Below are 22,503 nucleotides of genomic sequence, written 5' to 3' on the forward strand. Positions count from 1 at the left end.
AATTTTTTTAATAACTAGTTAACTGTGGAAAAAAGAAAAACTCATTACAATAGTATTTGCCTAATGGCAAGTACTAATAAATAAGGTCATGGAACAAATCTACAATACTATAATCAATACTTCTTATTGTCTTATAAAATTCAAAACTATATATTATATGATAAAATAATTAATGATTTAATGCAACATCTAATATAACTCATTCAATAACATGAAATGGGGATGGAAAGAACAAAGACATTGAATAAAAAAGGTTTTTAATATATTCAGGTAAAAAAATAATAATCTCTACAAATAAAACGATTAGAACCATTAAAGAGAGAAACATAAATATTTCAGCTTTTCATTTTCTTTTTAGTTTATAAAATACTATCCATTATGAAACTAAATTATTCAACTAATACCTACCATGCTAGTTTTCTATGTTGCCACAAAAAGATGGGCGATTCCAAACAACTAATAATGATCACACACACACTCTCTCTCTCTCTCTCATGTTATAACTATACTATATGCATGTATAATAGATTCATAGCCTTCAATGAAGAGGTAGATTTGAGTTTTTATTCTTGAAGTTAAGAAAACTTTTGATAAATCCTCTAGATCAGAAGCAGTATATGTGAAAATATTTGACATAAGGAGGAAGGAGATTAAATAGTTTAGTAATATATGACATAATGACCTCAATTAGATGGACCAAATTGTAGCAGGATCTGTGCCAAAAAATAATTGTGTAAAAATAACTATTATAAAATAAGAAAAATTGAAATATTTATTTATGACATAAGGAAAATTGAAAGCATAGAAAGTGTGAACTATTACAAAGGAGGACAAGAAAAATCAACTTTTGACAAACCCTTCAAATCAAAGACATTGCTATAATTTTACCTATAATTTTTAAAATATCAAATCCAAACCCTTGAAAAATTATGGGCATGTCTAACAAAAGAAAAATTGTAGCAATAAATTTTAATGGTTTTTCTGTCAAATTTGAGTTTGTGGTACATCTAGTTAGATATCTAGAAGCAATAAACTATATATAAAAGAAAACAATTACCATATAAAATTGAAAAATGTGGTATTGGAAATAACATTATCATAAATTATTTCAAAATTTTAAAATGTTACTTTCATCTTTTGAATGGAGTATATTAAAAGCAACAAAAAAAGGAAAATAATAATGGTAGTATAGAGGACAGGTAGGTTTCAAATCTTAATGAAAAGAGAAGAAAAATATATATTTTTTTTATATATTGTATCATGATATAACTCTCAATTAAGCAATATGTGAACATAATCATAAACTTCAAATAATATATATCTTTATGAAACAACATGGATGCCAAACTAAAAAAATTACTAAAGAAGACCTTGTTCAAAATAAATAGTTTTTAACTCATAGATTGAAATAGCTAAAACTTTGCTTTAATTGCATCGAGAATAATATTTTTCAGATATGCCTGACATTAGGCTTAGTCTCAGCCACCTTTAGAATTTTCAGAGTCAGCACTCCATTTGTCATGTTGGCCTCCACTTGATCCAACATGATATTCTCTGGTATACGGAAGTGACGAGAGAAAAGGCCATGTGGTCTCTCCAAATGACACCACTTGTCATTTGTGCCCACCTCATCCTTCTTAAACTCTCTAGTTAAACACATAACTCCTCCTTCCAATTGAACTTTCTCCTCCTTCCAATTGAACTTTCACATCCTCTTTTTGTAAACCTTCCAAAACAAAATATAGAAACATTAAAATCCAATTGCTGACAAAGAAAATTAAATAATTAAATTTTTCCATACATCATACTGAAATAAATCCTAAGCCTAACCATAATCTTAACCCTAACCTTAACCCCAACTATGATGTAAATCATAATTGTAACCATAATCCTAACTATAACTATAAACCCTAACCCTAATCATAATCCTATTGCTAACATTAATCCTAACCCTTACTTAGCTATAATGCTAAACGATAATCTCAACAATAATAGTTAACCATAACCCAAAAACCTAACCCTAGCCATAACCCAAAACCAATCCCTAACCCTAAACGTGACCATAGCCCAAATAATAACCCTAACCCTAACCATGATGTAAACACTTACAATAACTATAACCCTAATGCTAAACATTAACCCAAACTATAACCATAACCCTAAATCTTAAGCTTAATCATAACCTTAATGCTAACCCTAACCATTAACCTAACGCTAACAATGATGAAAATCCTAACTATAATCCTAACCCTAATCCTCGACATAATCCTAACCATAACCCTAAATCCTAAGCCTAACCATAATCTTAACCCTAACCCTAACCATGATGTAAATTTAAACCTAAACCATTAACCTAGCCCTAACAATGATGTAAACCCTAACTATAATCCTAACACTAACCCTAACCCTAATCATACACACATTCTTAAACATAACCCTAAATCCTCAACCTAACCACAAACTTAACCCTAACCCTAGACATAATCCTAACCATAACCCTAAATCCTAAGCCTGACCATAATCTTAACCCTAACCCTAACCATGATGTAAATTTAAACCTAAACGATTAACCTAGCCCTAACAATGATGTAAACCCTAACTATAATCCTAACACTAACCCTAACCGTAATCATACACACATTCTTAAACATAACCCTAAATCCTTAGCCTAACCACAAACTTAACCCTAACCCTAACCATGATGTAAATCCAAACCTTAACCATTGACCTATCCCTAACAATGATGTAAACCCTAACTATAATCCTAATCCTAATCCTAACCCAAACCATTAACCCTTACCCTAACCTTATGATATAAACCCTAACCCTAGACATAATCCTAACCATAACCCTAAATCCTTAGCCTAACTACAATCTTAACCCTAACTTGAACCCTAACCATGATGTAAATCCAAACTGTAACCATTAACCTAACCCTAACAATGATATAAACCCTAACTATAATCCTAACCCTAACTCTTAACCCTAACCCTAACCCTATGATATAAATTCCGAACCTGGACATAATCCTAACCATAATCTTAGCCCTAGCAACACTAACCCTAACCCTAACCATGATGTAAAGCCAAAGACTACATGTTAAATTTCTCCACTCAATGGACATACTGATAGGGGTTGTCTTAGAGTGTTTTCTGTGTATAGAAGTGTGTGCACCATGAATTGTAAATGACTCACAATGATTATACGAGAAAATTCATTTAAATCTGAGATGTTTGCTCAATCACATGAAAAAGAAGTAGCAACTAATATTGTTGGTATTGGAAGATAGTAATAGTAATTGCAAGACTAGTCACTTAGATTAGTGCTTGGTTGGGTTTATTTGGTTTCTAATTGCTTGTATAAATAATCAAGAATATGAGACTCAAATGGCATTATAGGTGAAAATTTAATGATAAAAGGATATATAATTTAATGCAACATCTAATACAACTCATTCAATAATATCAAAAGTATATTCTTTGGAGTTTAGTAGGATGGAAAGAATAAAGACATTGAAATAAAACACAAACAATATATTCATCTAAAAAAAAAACTCTACAAATATAACAATCTAAAACCATTTAATTGAAGAAACATAGATACTTAACTTTCTAGTTAGTTTGTAGAAGTACTATCCATTATAACTACATGATTCAACTAATATCCACTATGTTAGTTTTCTATGTTGCCACAAAAAGATGGGTGATTCAGCAAGTAATAAAGGAAAAATAATCTCTCTCCATAACATTACTCACAAACCACATGTTATAATTGCACTATGTGCATGCATAATAGATTCATAGCTTTCAGTAGAGAGGCAGATTTGGAATTTTATCTTTGAAATTCATAGCCTTCAATAAAGAGGTAGATTTGGGCATTTATCTTTGAAATTCATAACCTTCAATGAAGATGTAGATAAGACATAGATTTGGGCTTTTATTTTGAAATTTAGAAAACACTTGACAAACCCTCTAGACCATAAGCATTATGGTAGCAATTTATGGTAGCAATATATGACATAGTGAGGAAGGAGATTAAACATAACTGTAATATATAACATAATGACCTCTATTAGATGCACCAAATTGTAGTAGGATGATGTTTGAAAAATAAATTGTGTCAAAATATTCAATTTATAAGAGCACAAAAAATAAATAGGAAGATAACAAATTAAAGTAAATTATCTTTATGAAATAAGAAAAATTGAAAGCATAGAAAATGTGAACTTGAAAAATAACTTTTGACACACTCTATAATCAACGATGTCATAAATTATATATAATTTTTAAATATCAATTCCAATAAATAAAATTAAAAATTATGGACAATGTTTAAAAAAATAAATAAAATAATGGGACGATTTAAATTTTAATGGTTTGTTTCTCAAATTTGAGTTTTCTATGCTAGGTGATACATCTAACGAGATATATATTTATTATTCTTGAAAGATTTGTACATATGTATAGGTGAAAATAAGGAAAAAAAAACACTTCTTCCATTTTATTATCTGATATTAGAATAAATTATACCTTTAAGCATAAAAAGTATTAAATAATATTTCATCTTATTACGTTATAGATTATGTATCTACAAATACTTTAAACCACTGTCAAAATATAAGAATATTATTTTTTCTTATTTTTCAAATTGACTAAAAAATATCAAATAGAATCTCACAAACATTTTCACACATTTTTTTTTTCAGCTATTGTATTCTAATATAACTCACAATTAAGCAATATGCAAACGTAATCATAAATTTAAATAATATGTATCATTAGGAAGAAGTGGATATACCAAACTGGAAAAAAAAATTAAAGAAGACCTTGTTCAAAATAAGTAGTTTTTAATTCATATATTGAAATAGCCGAAACTTTGCTTTAATTTCATCAGAGAATATTTTCTCTATGCTTTATTCCTCACAAAAAATCATCACATACTAGTGAAGTTAATTTTCAGATATATTGATTGGCATTGTCACAGTCAGCACTCCATTTGTCATGTTGGCCTTCATTTCATCCAACATAACATTCTCTGATAGGCGGAAGCGAGAGAGAAAGGGCCATGTGGTCTCTCTAAACGACGCCACTTGTCATTCTTGTCCAACTCATCCTTCTTACGCTCTCCACTTATATGCATAACACACTCATCTTCCACTTGAACTTTCAAGTCCTCTTTTTTCAAACCTTCCAAAACAAAATATAGAAACATTAAAATCCATTGACATAAACTTTCCACAAAATTACTTATAAGAAAAACTGTATAATTAAATCTTTCATACATCATTCTGAAATAATGACAGCTTATTTAAAACCCACATGACTCCATTAGCAGTACCAGGTAAGTTAGCTTTGAAGATGTGGGCTTGATCAGTTTCAAGCCAATCCACAGGAATATGAATGAAGTGTGCCAAATCAGTGTTTGCACATAGGTCCCACATAGTGGGGGTGAGATCCAGTGGATCCATCACCACACCACCTCTCCTGCCCTGACCATTATTAGACTGTGCCATTGAAATATTATCAACCTCCTCCTCTCAATCACTGCAAATAAAAAAACCCAAAAACATAACCTGTATTAACAATCTTGTCAAAAAACCGGAAATTAAACAACTCACAGAAGTGCTATTTAACCTACCAAAACAAGCCGCTAAAAGCGAACTATTTAATCTTACGTTACGTTTAACAAGGATGAGTGTGACTGTAAACTCAGGGACTGGTATTTCACACATTCATCAACAACGCTGGTATTGATATTTGTAGTTATTTTTATAATATAGAAAAAGACTTTTTTTAATATGTTGTGTATAGTGGTTTCATATTATATGTTATAATTTTTTCTATTTAAAATGATGTAATAATCAAAAGTATACATCTTAGTGAAAATCCATTCTATAATACCTCTCTTCTATTGATGATTGTATCATATTTGTGTCAAAATCAAGTGTAAGCGTGTAACTATACATATCATGAATGGGATTCTTTCTTATTGAATTTTAAAAATCACACAATTTCCATCTACAAGTCAAGTACCTACATAAACAATCTTCACATAGGTTTTTATATGTAGCGTACCTAGTTATATGAATGTGTGTGTGGCATTTACAAAATCTAGATGTATGGCATATAAACCTTTAGTTCTATCCATGGTTACTAGTTCAACTATCATAATAGATAATAATGTTGATTTTATGATCAAGGTACTTGCATTATTTTTCATTTCACGAACATTATGCTTGACCATAAAAATATAAATTTTGTAGATAGCTTGCTCACGTCATGTGTCTAGAATTCAAAATTATTTGTAATTTTATCTAAATTATCACCAAATTTCTCACTCAAGTGTGTTATTGGTCTCTTGACTCAATACTAAACTAATTACTTTTCCATTGCATTGTAATTAACTTGGAAATAATTTCTTAAAAATCATAATACAAGCATTAAATTATTATTCACCTTCTTTAAGATAATGATACACTTGGAAGTAGTGCTCATCGACTAAAATAATGCTTTGCACATATAAATCTCACTCATTCAGAGGTCTCCAATGATTTTTAAATGCTAATGGAGGTCTTACTCAAGTCAATTTTTAAAAAAAATTGAATTATTGAGTAGTTGTTTTTGTTATCACTAGGTTAAGGGGAGTGGTTGGATTTCTTGAAAGCCTCTTGACAGAGGTTGTTAATGATACATAAATTGTTTAGATCAATTTCAAGCATATTTACTACTTAATTGTTGGGTATAAACATTATTGACCTATTTATTTTGAAAGGCTTTTTCAACTTAGATATTATTTTAATATCTTTGTAATGTTCACATTGTTATTGTTCTTACTTCAATTTTTAATGTAATAGCTATTTTATTTATTATTTATATTTATCTCCTTAAAAAATAATCAGTTCCCTTAGACTCAACATTTTGTCTTAAAATTTGTGCCATAATGAAAATCGTCCTTTAAAAATGCATAAAATTTTATTATATAAAAGAATACTATATTCGTCAAACATTTTGTTGGGATTGCCAAATGTTCATAAATTTGTGTCATGATTTTGCCTTAGTTCGCCATTTGAAAGTCATTGGGGTATATATACCCTAAAACTTTGGCTTGTGTTGTTACATTATATTTCTCAATGATCAGTCTGCCGAGTGAATTCTATTTTTGAAGTCACCAATCATGTGTTCCTTATCATTAAATAACCGGCCCCATGTATTAGTTTTCATTTCTAGTTGATCACTACAATCTATCCTAGGTCTGGAGTGTTAAGAAATTATTTTATGTTTTGAAATTTCATGCCTTGTGGACCCTTTCATGTCTTAGTGAATGAAGTTGTCTCCATGTATGTTTGAATTTCTTTAAGTGTTCATACCCCCTTATTGAAGTTTCCATTGTCTCTAGGTGCCTTTTTAAGCCCCAGCGACCCAATGACTTGCGATGTTGTGGTCACATGAAGCGGGGTGCTAAAGCTAGCTTGTTGGAACTTCTTGCCTTATTGGGTACTCTTTTTTGCCCCAATGAACTAGTGACCTAAGGTGAGCGGGGTTGGTGATTGGTGGGCCCAATCATCATTGAATCTAATATTGTCATTGGAGCTATTTTCTAGCTCCAACAATCCAACAAGCAGGAGTATTAATGATATTTGTGGGCCCATTTCAATTGGTTTTGTGGTAATTTTGTGTTGGTGTGCCTCACCCTTAGTGGAGCTAGCACTATCGTTGAAGCTCTTTCCAAGCTCCAATGACCCAACAAGTTGAGATGGTCAAAGGTTATTTTTGGCACATGTGTGGCACCTTATGTGGATGATGAATTGGAAGCTGTTGAGCCCTATCTATTGTTGGAATGCCTTTTGAGCCCCAACAACTCAACAGGCTATTTGTACATGAGGTTATATCATTAAGAATATTTAAACTTGGCTAATGGCCATTGATTATCCTTGATCCATGATGGAGATTAAAACTTGACAACAACTCTATTGGCAGTAATGAGTTTCACATGCTCATGCATTTATGTGCACATATAGCTGATTTAAGTGGGGTTTTCAAGCCAGATTGAGTAACAGAGCATTCCAGAATTTAGTTGAGCCTCGAATTAATGCTTTGGAGTGGTAGTATGTTTTTTGTGTACTATAGAGTGAATTCCTAGAGAATTTAAAGGCTTTTGTCGAGCCATCAAAGAAGTAAGTCACTCTAATCTTATTCTCTCTCTCTCTCTCTCTCTCTCTCTCTTGGTTTAGTTGTCTCTTGAATTTTTTTTTGGTGTTACAAGTAAGGGTTTTCTCAAGGGTTTGAGTGAAAATTTGAAACCTTAGCTATTGAAAGTTTGTAGAAAATAGGGTTTGAGAAGAGGAATTGTCATTCTCTTTTATTATATACAATAAATTGTACTTTGTATGCAATCAATTGTATTTTATAAATTTCATTGAATCCCTAGTAAGATGTGAGCACATCTCAACCTAAACCTAAGAGGTGGAAGAGAGAGAGGGAAGCCAACTAAGACCTAATCCAAAAATTGCCTTGTTCAAGCTCATGACCAAGACAAGCACAAGGTCATAATCCAAACTTAGAAAGATTGAAGATATTTAGAAGGGCCTTGGAGATGCTTAGACCCTAGACCATGGATACAAGTATTTTAGATACCACTATAAGGGAATGTTCAAACATAGAAAAATTTGTAATCCTTGGAGACTTAACTTAGGGAGGTGGGTTGTCCCTAATGTGTTTCTTAATGTTGAATTGATGAGGGTCTTGGCTAAAAATTATGTACCAAAAAGGAGATCCATTTGCAATGCAATTGGTGAGGATTTCATAGTGATCAACATGGATTATATTTGTCAAGTATTTTCTCTAGATACAAGTGTTGACTTAAAGATTGATTTAGGTACCATAAAGGAAGTGTGGAACAGATTGGAGAGTGACTATAAAATAAAATGGTTGCCTCATCATAGGCCAAAACTAGATGGAAACTGACAATTATTTTTTGAAGTTGACACCCTTCCTTTCAATGTGAAGTTGTTCGGGGAGTATTTTGAGATGACTTACTACTCAGTGTACCAAGCATTGGGCATGGATGCCTCTATCAATATGTCAAATATTCTTATGGTTTTAACTATTGACATTCAAAGTTGTGATGCACAATCATTTGATTATGATAAATTATTGGTTGATAAGATAAATAAAGGTTTGACCTCTATAAAAAGGGATGATAAGATAATAGGTTTTATACATTACTCATTACTCATGTATTTGATATTGTATAGAGGATGGGAAAATAACATACGGAAATAATCTTTTGTTTTGAATCCATATGATGATGATGACAATTTGTATGCCATTCAAATATGGACAACCATGTAGGATTGTAGATGTGATCGAGCTTGTTTTATACTCTTTGAGGAGTTTTTGGTCAAGCAACTTTACATGAAATTTGGCCACCCTTGTGACTATAGATTGTCCCCCACTATTATGAAAATTTTGAAGCCTCAGATCCATGAGAAAAAAGTTTAAATTGATCATAATTGGGGTGGCTTTTATGCTTTTGACTACTAAACCATAATTAGGGTGTATGGTTTTGAAGGAAATCTAGAATTGTTACAAAGAATAGTACTAGACAAGCTTGAATACTTGGAAATAGTAAGACATATGGAATAGTCCAACCACATACATCTTAAGAGTCGTGGTTAATAATCATTTTTGCCTGCCATATTACAATTTGATTATTTTGGGGTTAGAAGCTTTGAAGGGTATTATCTCTTGGAAAAGAAGATCAAATACTATAGATTGCTAGTGAATAAACCAAGAAGAGGAATTTAGCTTAGGCATGTTATTAGTAAGCTCAGGATTGGTCAAGTTTTGGAATCATATTTTCACAAAATTTACAAGATGATTTAATTAGGAACATTGATAATCAAAATCATAGTGAAAGAAGGGCTGCAATATTTGACAAGATTATGGTAGGTAATTTACAAAAAAACATTAGAGATAAACTTCTATTTTCCAAGTTTACTTGCTTTATGCAATTGTGTGCAGTGCTTCATAATTATCATCTTCAAGTGAGTCAATTTGAATCACCCCCTTCAGTGGCTTTGGTTGATGAGAATGAGGGTACTCAACAATCATTTATGAAGTTTAAGAAAAACAAATGTTACATCAAGATAAATGAGAATATCAACACTCAAGTGGCAACCATGATATTAGTTGTGGCTGCTTTATCCAGATACTTCAAAAAACTAATTTACTCATCTTTATGAGTCTTTTCATAGTATAATGTCAAGGTTGATAAATGCTAATGTGTTGAAACTTCCTCCCATCCAGATAATTGATACTTCTTAACCTTTTCCATCTTACCATGACCCCAAAGCCTTTTACCAATATCACTATCAACCTGGCCATGATACTAAGAAATGTTATACATTAAGGAGTAAGATTCAAGACACCATTAATACCATATTCGTAGCTGGTGTGAATGACAAGGGAAACAAGTCCATATATCCTCCTAATCAAAATCTCCAAATCTTGGCCAATCCTTTGCCTTCTCACTCTACTAATGTTTTTGAGTCTGAATCTCTAGCCTTATCTCCCAATGACCTTGGTATGGAATAATAATGTTGTGAATCTTGCGGATAAACCTAGACCTCCTTAAGATCCATGCATTAGTTTTGATACTAGTGAGACTATTATTGCACTTGATGGCTCATTGTACCACTACGAAGATCAAAGACAAACTCTCACAAGGAGTTCTTATTGATCCAGTGTGTATCATAAATGTGATTGATAAAGAATATATTTATACTTTACAATTGCATAAAGTTATATATGATAAAATTGATGTTATTGTCAAGGTGTACATGATGATTTGTCTTTCTCTATTAGTGGTTTTGTAGCATCATAAATTGTACACCCTTAATTAGGGTTGTCTAATTCCATGCTTAGGTTAGCATCCACCTTAGTGTGTCTCATTGCATTTTTCATTTTAAAGGTTCCTTTAATAATTTAATTAAATCTTAAGTCCTCTCTCATTAATTCACATATTATAAAATTGGGCCCTTAACCCTTAGTGCACCCCTTTTTATTTTATTTTAATTAATCCTAATAAATTACTAATTCTCATCTTCGAGACATATTTACCCATATCTAAACACCTTGGATTGGCCTACTATGTTGGAGTTGACTTAATAATCACGATATTTTGCATCCGTAGAAATTTGGAAGAAAGTCACCTAGGCCAGAATGGTAGAATTTCAGTCTCAAATTTTTCTCCTCAAATTTTGGGAGCTTATTTTGGTGGTATTATATGTTTAAATCCCACTTTGTGTCAATTTTCATCAATTCTAAGTTAGCCTATGATCAAAATTAAAGTTAAGGTTTTATATATATAATCTTTTCTTACTCTCATTTGAGGATCCAACTCTAGAAATTGAAGGAGATCCTTGTGTGAATTGAAAGTACAAGTTTATGTGGAGCCTGCAATAATAAAATTCATCATTCACCAAGCCTTCACCAACCCTTTTCATCATTCATGAAATCTTAGGAGATATTGAAGAATAATAAGGAGATCACAGACTATTGATTGGCTTGTACCTCTCCCTTTGGGTTTGGTATGGTTTCATGTCATTTAAGCATCTCTATATGAGTTTTAGATCTACACAATATTCATTTTTAGATTTACATTATTTCTTTAGATCTATATTGCATTTATGATTTGAAGAATTTACATGACATTTTATTTAGGGTTTTTACTCAAAACATAGGGTAGAACTCTAGTTTACATTTTATCTCACAGGAATCTTACAAACACATGATATTCTAGGGCACACACACTTTTCAACACATTATTGGCTATTTGTGGAGGTAGAAATCACCAAAACAAGGGGTTTGAATAAGGTAAAACCCTATATATCCGCAAATTGTAGGCATAGGTACAAGTTTCCATTAGCATCAACAATTTTGGGGAAGTATCAATCAACCATCATTGATCCATTTGCAAAATTAGGGCCCAGAGTGCATTGGTGCTTAGGAATAGAGCTCCCAACACCCTAGTACTCCCCAATCAAGTCTAAATTTAATAGACAGAGCTCAGATTAGCTCAGTTCAATCACTGAGACTAGAGCACCCAATTCTCCTATCTTCTTAGATCAATTTTAGTTTTCAGTATCAGGTGCACATCAGATTCCCATTTCCAGATTTGTACTTTGTGTTTCAATTTCATCTCTATGTCAAACTAAATTAGTGTTGTTGTTCTAGTGGTTTTCATTCATCCTACTATCTTAGTTTCTCATTTTCTCACATTTGACACTTTCCCTTTCATATCAATGAAGGAATAGAAACCCTAAAAGTACTCCTTGTCTCTCTTTCATAAGAGTTATTCAAAGTGAATCACTTAGGCTCTTTCGTATTCCAATGTATGAATGGAAGTGGGATTGGGATATAAACTACCCAGTTATATTTTCACCCATCACAGGTTCTATTACTCTCCTTATTGAGGATGGTACTAAGTGATTAGATGTGAATTTTCTATCATTCCTACATTGGATCACTTTTGTGTGAAGTTGGGACATCCTTGGATCTCTTCCATGAAAGCTATTCTTTGTACAGTCCATAAATGTTTGAAATTCCCTCAAAATGAAACTATCATAACAATTAATCATAGCCTTTACCAACCCAAAATAAAATGTAATTTCAACCTTGATTAATTTTGACCTCAATAATTTGAACCTCTCAAGCCTCAAAGTGATGTTTTTCTTATCTTATCAGAAGTGGAAAAATGAGATGATCATGTCCTTGAGTAAACCTACAGATCCTATACATATGGATATTCCTCCTCCCATAATGGTCCTAGTATTCTTCATATTCCTTCTATTCCTCCCATATATGGCTTAGTCTCATCTACTAGATATTACAAAGGAAATATCTTCTCATCTTATATGTCTCAACCTAGTAGGGCTTCTCTCATCCCTCCTCCTTTGAAGGAATACACAAAGTCTATTTCAATTGCAACCTTCACAAGTCTTGACTAAAACTAAATGGAACCATTGTGTGAGAGAATGTCAACAAAGACATCATGCTAAGCCCTATGAAGTTGCTTCCCAAATAATTTCCTCCATTAAGACACCAAATATTGATTTGATCTCATTTGTCTAGTCTTTGTCTAACCCTAGGGAGGAAGTTCAACCTGAGTCACCATGATTAAAAATGCTTAAGAAAAATGATGGTTCATGCTCTTTTCTTGTTAGAGATCCTATTTTTATTAATGTAGATAATGATGTTTTTCATTCTAACAATGCCAATTCTAATTATTTTGATGATATGTATCATCTTATTGATGTTAATCATGACTTATATTCACATTTTTCAAAAGCATTAACCCTTACTCCTAGTGATAAACAATGTGAATCATCATTAGTGCATGGTCTTGGAATTTTCTATAGCTCCATCTTCTATGCTTGAAGTGCCTTCTCTTGCATCTTGTCCACCTTCCCTAAATGATGTTAATAAAGATTCAAGGGAGGATGATTTTATTTATTAGCTTCATTCATGTCATAAATCCTCTCTTGTGTGTTTTCTTGTTCATAATGTGCTTGCCCCGTGATGTGTTGCTTGATATGTTTTTATGATATGTTACCTATTCTCTTTGGGTGAACCTTTTTACTCTATTGGTGCAAGGTAATAAAGATGTCTAATCTATTGTGACATTCTTTTATTTGTATCTCTATTCTTCTATATGTTTTCCCTTGTGTTGTCTACTTGGGGACAATGCAAAGTATTGAGATCTCTTTTTCGTCTCTTCCATGTTGTCTCAAAGAGACACATGTTACCTTATTTCATTGTGTTTGTAGTTCCACTAACTTTGGGGGATGAGGTCAAGTCAATATAAAAATTCTTGATATAAATTATTTATCATAAGAGCATATTGACCCCAAAGTTAGTGAATCCCTTATGTTATTTTTCATATATGTTTTGTGACCATTATCCTTTGATTTTTCCTTTCTTGGGGGCATCTCATTGTGGTAACATGCTCATCTTTTGGATGCATTCTACCTTAAAGAAATTTATCTCATTAAGGTGTATACAATCACTTTAACATGGTGGCATACTATCCGCTCAATGTCACACTTTATGCACACACTATGAGCATGTTTTCATACTCAATTTACTTTACAAACTGAGCTTTTTGCTTTGTAATTCAGTATTTTCATTTTTCATGACTCATAGTAAGCAAATATTAATAGGCTAGTATAGTCATGTGTTGTCTCTCCTTCTCTTATGTTGTCCCTTTTATCTTGATATTAGAGTAGTGACATCTTAAATTCTCTAGGAGCTTAGTGTGTCTTGTCTCTTTGATATCTTGATAGAAGTATTTCAATGCAAATTTATACTTTACCGAGAGTATGCTTTGTCTCATACTCCTACTAAAGTGGGGGCTAAATGTAGCAAAATTTTACTTGCCTACAATTTTGTCCTCACCTAGGCCTCATTTTGGCTTTTGGGTTTCCCAAGCCTGATTGCAATGCTGATTTTTATCACACCACTTACCTATTCTGTATTTTAATCAATTTCCTAGTTTCACCCCATTTTGGGAACCCTAATTTATAGGACTAGGATGTACCATGCCCTAGTCCCAAATTAGGACCAGGGTGTAGCATTCCTTGGTCCTAAATTAGGACTAGGGTGTACCATAACTTGGGCCCCAAATTGCACTCCCCTAATGGTCATCATGAAAGAGCAAGAATTTGGATCCCATATTGCCGCCTGTTGCAAAAATTCAATTTGATTTTTGACAGTCAATTATAAAAGGATGTCTAGCCCTCTCATTTAAAACCAAAAAAATTGAAATCAAGATCTACACTCTAACAAATTCAAGTGAATACCTAACCAATCATTCATAAAGCATTAGAGTAGAAGTGAAGTTAAGTTCAAGCATTCAAGATGGAATTCATGAACAATATTTTATGAAGATATCCTACATGAAACCCTAATTACTTTGCGTGAAGATAAACAAAAATTCATTAGGTAAACATTGTGGTTTCAAGCATTACATTTTAGATTCAGTCTTTCCGTAAAAAGAAAGAACTTAATTTCAGTATTTCATTACATTTGTCAATTCAATTTCATGGTTAATTCCAAAACTAGGGTTTGACCTAAGGAAAAACCCTATTCCCAACATATTTCCCTTTCCTTCTATGTAGGAAATAGGCACGGAGCCGTACTTAGGGAATTTGATAGAGTAAATAATGATGAACCAGTTAGATTTCAACAATGGAAAATTCAAAGGACCAGGGCAGATTTGTGCTACCTAGTCCAAAAAAATCAAACTGAACCTATAGGAACATGTCTAACACATCTTCTTTTGCCCAGATCCAATTTTGTGGCTTAGTGAGATATGCGTATCTTACTATTTATGTTAGATTGCTTCTATAATTCATTGTTTTGCCCTAATTTCACAAGCAATCTAATTCAACATAAGAAGAGGCTAAATCATAATCAACTAGTTGAATCCAATTAGAATCTTAGTCTCTTTTCCACAATGATTGATCCTAGATCTATTGGGTTCAACCCTCTTTCTATGTTGTGGTTTTAATTAGACTAGTTAGTGGTTTTATTATCTTAAACCCTAATTCTCAATTTTCACTACAATACAATTCTTCTATTGTAAAAGATAATCAAATGAAGTGATGACAAGTGTTCATTGATTTGAAGCTTGTTTTACTCCCTTGTTTCTTTAAAAGGGAATAGAGGATCAATTGTATGAGTTACTAAAATTTTGATTTGGGTTGGTAGATGTAGTTAAGTGTCTAGTATAGAGTACAAAGAATAGTTGCAGGAATTATACATGTTAATGAAATGGTTTTAGCCATTTTGATAGTAATTGGAAAAGTATTACAAGGACATGTAAGAAGAATTTTATGGGTACATTTGAGATTCATTTTATCTAAAACATGAATAGATTGATATAATGGCTCAAAGTAACTTTGTTTCATGGAGTGCATAATCAAATGATTGACTCCATACCTTGGGATCTAGGCACTAATCTATATGTATGTTCCTGCCAATTTCAAAACACTCTCAATCAAAATATCTTTTAATTTCCTGTTTGTAGGAGTAGGTTATTTTTAGGAAATATTCTTCAAAATTGATTAGAAAATGCTTGATAAGCCAGGATATGAGCCCCATTCATGGTTGTAGGGTCTTTTCCTTGTATATTTTCATTGAGAATATATGTTCTATAAATAATAATGTCTGAGTGCAAGAATGTATTAGAACTTCAAGGTATTATATAGCGAGACCCACCTTGGTTTTGTAGAGCCAAAAGTGTAGAGGATCACAACATCTCCAAGGTTAGGTCTTGTTCATTGGTCATTGACCTTAGAACTCATTAATTGAGAATGACCCCTATAGATAGGCCCCTAATTAGAAGCTCTCAGCCAAGTGGTGATGGAGAAAAGCTAGAAGAGACCACTACTAGGCTGAAGTCCAGTTGTGAGCAGGATGACCGAGCTACACCACTCAAAGGAAATTGCCCCTCTGATTCTAAAGGTATTTATTATAAAATAATTGATGATCAGTCTTTCTCTCCTTTTCTTTAAATCTCCTCATCTCCTATACAAACTAGTACCCCTAGCCTTATCTATAGAGGATCAAAATATGAAATAACCTCTCCAGCTTGGTTGAAGATAGAGGTTAAAAAGAAATGAAAGTTTTCCACTCCCGTCTCCATTGATATAGACACAATTGTATTATTGATGCAAAGCTCCCATAAGCCTAAGAAGGCTAAATGAATGTCTCAGATTATCTTTGATTCAATTTCTGGCCACTAAATCCTAAAAATTGTTGAACCTATTGGGAGTATAGATGTAAGTAATATAACTAAGAAAGATTATAAGATCAGTCATGTAGATATGGGACCCTCTACCTTAGAAGGGGATGTCTACCATGTTGACTCTCAGTCCATGCATTGATCAAGAGAGAATAGGAACAAAGGAAGAAGAATCTTGAGCTTCTATCCTAGGTGCAATCGTTGAAGGATTTCTTTTTATCCTTCATAAATCCTACTACTGGAGAGTCTTCAAGTTCATAGGTGTAGGAAAATTGATCCATAAAATGTAAGAAAAGTCAAAGGTAACTTGGGATATGCCAAAGTTGTCACTGACTAGATTGACAAAATCTATAGTGTTGGCGTCAGTTATATCACTAAGTTCAGAATGTTGTATGTAAATATTTGGAATAAAAGAAAGGAGCTATTAACATAGCTGTAGCAGGCTAGGAGAGAACATGGGATCATTTTTGTGCTCTTGAAGGAAGTCATAGAGCTCATGTCATTGAGCCATGCCATATTGACCACCGAGAAAATAGTTGAACATCCTAGAGATGTTAATCCTATTTGGCATGATGCATTAGATTGGAAGAAAAAATCTATTGTGACTATATTGATGACATTGATAATTCTCTGAAGCATTACTTGAGTTATCTGTTGAAAATAAAGGAGAACCTCTGCTCTTTGGATGTTGACCTCATGGATAGTTTTGAAGAGAATGTATTGGAACTTAGTGAAATGATGCATCAATTCAAAGACAATTATCTGAAGAATGTTAGGGACCCTCAATGAAATGTTAGTTGGTGAATTTATATTGAATTGTTGGATTATTTGAAATTTTAGTTACTATGGAATATTATCTATGAATGGTGTTTCATAGTCACTTTATATTTGCAAATCCAAAAAATCCTAAAAATAGTAGTTAGTATTGTGAATGCCTTCACAAAGCTTTCTAGTTAAAATCTCTTTCTTTATTTACTTTCTGGTTAAAAGCATATGATTTATTTACTTATTCATTGAAAATCATTAGAAGGTAGCTGCCAACTTGTAAAATAAATAGAGAATCAGTTAGTTAATAGTTTGTTAGACTAGTTCAACTATAGTTACATTTTTCATCTTTGTGGGCGTGAGAATATAGAGTAGATGACAAATCTATTAATCAACAGGTCAGATACCTAACATGCCAGATAATCTTGAGGAGAGTACTGATCTTGACCTTGAAGATACCATCATAAATCAAGATAAGTTTTCCATCCGAATCATTGTTTCACTTGACCCAAATCAACCAAGTGACCACCTACCTCCCACTTGTATATCCTCAGCTTATAAATTGGGAACAATAAGCTACACCTGAACTTGATATCTTTCACATTGATGACACTATTATTGAATATAGAATCCTTGGGGATAATTTACCTCTAGGAGATTATAAGACAACCTTCACTATAGAACTCAATAATGTAGCTTATTTTGGAGAGGGTGCCAAGCCTTTTAGTCACTCAAAAATATAACAATAAAAGATAGATCTAATGGTTAAAACCATGTTGTAGTAGAATTAGATCATGAAAAAGATAAAATAAAGGACACATCCAATGGTGAAAACCACTCTTAGGAACAAAAGGATTAAAGTCTTGACACTAATCCCCAACCTACCTATCAGGAGATCTCTTTAATTTTAATTGAACCACCAAAATCTGTGAACTTTGGAATAGAAGATAGTCTGAAGATTATTCACTAAGAAACATATTTATTATAGAAAGAAAAGTACATGTTTATACATTTTTTTAATGAAATAAAAATTAATCTTTCTTTGTCCTATGCAGATATGCCAAGTCTTGATCAAGATCTCATCACGCATCATTTATCCGTAGCTCTAGGAGCTAAACTAGTAAAACAAGAGTTGAGGAATATGCATCTACAAATACCACTTTTGGCCAAAGAAGAGTTGAATAAGTTGTTGCATGTATATTTTATAAGATTAATTGATTATATTGAGTGGATCCGTAACATTGTTCCTATTTCTAAATTAGACAAGTGTATCAAAGTGTGCATTGATTTTCAAGATTTGAATAAAGCATGCCCTACGGATGAATTTCCTTTAGCCAATATTGAAATCATTGTGGATTTGATAGTATGAAATCCTATACATTATTTTTTAATGAATGAATTTTATGGTTACAGTCAAATCAAGATACCACCAAAGGACACACATAAATATTCTTTCACTTGTTCATGGGGTATATGTTGCTAGAATATTATGCCATTTGGGTTGAAAACTGAAAGAGATACTTACCAAAGATAAATGACCACTACTTTTCATGATATGATGCACAGAATTATAGAAGACTATGTGAAATAAATTCTAAGAAAATCACTCGCATAGGAAGAACATCTAAGTGTATTAGATAAGATCTTTCGACAACTGGAAAAATTCAATGTTCATCTCAATTCGAAGATGTGTGTGTTCAGAGTCACAACCAATAAGCTTTTAGGATACATATTTTCAGCAAATAGAATTGAGGTAGACCCTTCAAAGGTCAATGGTATAATGGAAATGCCACCTCCTAAAAACATTAATCAATTGAGATGACTTCGAGGAAATTTGTAGTCTATCCACAGGTTTATCTCACAACTAACTTAGACAAAATTCATCCATTTACTCATTTGCTTCACAAGAATGTTTTTTTTCTAGATGGGATGAGAAATATGAACAAGCCTTTGAACTCTTGGAATACTATCTAATAAATCCATTTATTTTGATGCCACTGATTCATGGTAAGTCAATGTTCCTCTACATTTCAACTACAACAACATCTTTAGGACCTCTACTTGCGCAACACAATTATGAAGGAAACGAGCACTCACAATCTATTATATTAGTCAAACCCTAATAAGATATGAACTAAATTATACACCTATTGAGAGAGTATGTCTTGTTTTAGTCTTTGCATCTCAAAATCTATGATATTATATGCTAACTCATCCAATCAAGTTAGTAGCCAAAATAAATCCATTGAAATATTGGCTTGGTAAGGCAACTCTTATTGTAGACTAGCAAAGTGGGTCATGATCTTGAGTAAATTTGACATAGATTATGTGGATAGAAAGGTAATAAAAGTACAAGTAATTGCAAATTAGTTGGTAGATGCACAACTCCTTGATGGATATCCATTAAGTTTTGAGTTTCCAGATGAATCCATCTTCAACATTACAACTCAACCAAGGAAGCTTTACTTTTATGGATCTTACACACAACATGGTTTAGGAGCAGGAATTTTGTTTGTTACCCCACAAGGAGACACCATACCAAAATCATTTAGAATACTATTTCCTTGTAAAAACAACATGGCAGAATATGATGTACTTCTCAATGGTCTCAAGATGGTTGTAGAATGGATGTTTCTAGAGTTGTATGTATATAAATATTCATATCTAGTTATCAATAAGGTAAATAATGATTATCTGACCAAGGATGAGAAGTCAACACCTTACAAGTGCATGGTAGATGACATAAAAAAGTATTTTTCCATAATGTATTTTGGATAGATACCTAGGCTGGGAAAAAAAGATGCAAAATCCATGACAACTATTGCATCCCTCCTAGATATACCTTAAAATTAGTCGCATTATGAGTTCTTAGTGGAGCAACTATCTACCCCTACATATGATGAACTTGAGAGATAGATTCTATGTCATCTAGTTGAACCTAATTCCCCTTTGTATCACAAAATTTATGCCTATTTGAAAGAGAACACCCTACCACTTAGCCTATCCAACAATCAAGAAAGAAATTTTATCCATCAAGCTACTCCTTACATACTCGCCAATACCCTTTATCAATTAGGTTTGGATGGTACTATCCCTAGGTGTGTAGAACGTGAGGAATACCAAACCGCCTTAAGGAAAGTTCATGAAGGTATCTATGGAACATACACTAGTGATCCTGCCTTGACAAAGAAACTTATGCATATGGGATACTATTGGCCAAGTATGAAAATAGATTCCTATCATTTTGTCAAGAAGTGCAAGAAATGCTAGATCCTTGGAAATATTATACATGAACTAGCTCAAGAGCTTCAACCTTTAGCAACTCCTTTGATTTTTTGCCAATGTAGAATCAACCTTGTGGGCAAGATCCATCCACCATCATACAATGACCATAGGTTTATAATAAAGACCTTTTTCAATTTGATCTACTAAATGGATTGAAGTTGTCCCACTCATCACTATCACAGGCAAACAAATTGCCTCATTTATTCTAAATTATTTCATTTTCTGTTATGTAATCCCTCTCTCTACTATCACTAATAATGGAAGACCCTTTAAAAATCAGAATGTCCAAGAGATTTGTGACAAGTTCCACATTTAACAATTCTTTTATACACCCTACTACCCTCAAGAAAATAGCTAGGTTGAGGGTTCTAACAAAATGATCTTGAAAATATTGAAGAAAATATTCAATAATGCTAGTTGTGATTGGTATGTTCAACTAAACCCACCTTTGTGGGCTTACTGGACCCTTATTTATGGCTTAGAAACCATATTTCCCATTGAGGACGAGTTACCCTCCCTTTGGGTATCACTAAAAGGCTTAATTCCAGATGGATATTATCATGTTTATAGACTCCAAGAACTTGAGTAGTTGGATGAGCGATGCCAAAATGATTTCAATAATATCAAATCCTATAAAAAACACATGTCAAGAAGTTACAATCACATAGTTAAGCCTTGCTTTTTTTTTATGTTGGTGATCTAGTTCTCAAGGAAAACCTAAGGAATCAACAAGACAAAGAGATAAAGGAGAAGTTTGAATCATATTGAATTAATCCTTATGTAATCATTGTTGTCTATGGATCAGGGGCATATCAATTGGCAACACTAGAAGGTGAGTTATTTGATGATCCCATCAACAATATGCATCTTCAAAAGTTTTATACATGTTTTTAGGAAACCCTGATGCAAGGAACAAAAAAAACTCAAAAAATAATCCAAATCATAGAAAAATACAAAAAATAAAAAATAAAAAATACAAAAAATAAATAATAATAAAAAGTACAATAAAAGAAAGAGGCGAAAACCTATAAACATGCACTATTTGTGATAAACTAGTTCCTCCATTTGTTAGGACTCTAGAAATTATCCGTATAATTCTCCATTGTACATATCCATGATAGAAACCCTATCCATATTTATTGTACATGTCCATATACCCATAATAAAACCTTTTTCATATCCATATCTCACCAATAAAACCTCATCATGGTTTGATTACTAACTTTTCATCCACCTATTCCATTATAAAGTTTGTTATCCATCCATCCATCCATATTTCTCCATCCATAATAAGTAGGTGCTTTCCTCAAATAGGGTAAAATCCTTGACATAGTTATATAATGGGATCCTTGATGGGACATTTTAGAGGATAAAAAAACAAGATTATGATAAGATCTTTAGTTATCAGACAGCATAACAATGAAGCTCAAACAAAATCTTGACATTAGATAGTGAAACATATCAGATTAAACAAACCTTATTACCTAACCAAAACACTCATTAAGATGATTATCCCTATAATAACAAGAAAATAATTTTATTACAAGAGGTTTTAAAGGTTGTGTCATGATTTTGTTTATCATGTTTCCCATGCTATGCAAGGATGCCTCGAGCTAGAGGAGCTATGATGGGGCATCATTATTTTAT

At 32.4% G+C, this 22,503-nt stretch overlaps 1 pseudogene; it reads right to left on the reverse strand.

Moving 5' to 3' along the window:
* Positions 1-1,412: 1,412 nt before the first annotated feature.
* LOC131030688 (18.1 kDa class I heat shock protein-like) lies at positions 1,413-5,512 on the reverse strand (annotated as a pseudogene).
* Between the last annotated feature and the right edge of the window lie 16,991 nt (positions 5,513-22,503).

The sequence above is a fragment of the Cryptomeria japonica genome, chromosome 10 (assembly GCF_030272615.1).
Source record: "Cryptomeria japonica chromosome 10, Sugi_1.0, whole genome shotgun sequence".
In the NCBI taxonomy this organism is placed as follows: Eukaryota; Viridiplantae; Streptophyta; class Pinopsida; order Cupressales; family Cupressaceae; genus Cryptomeria; species Cryptomeria japonica.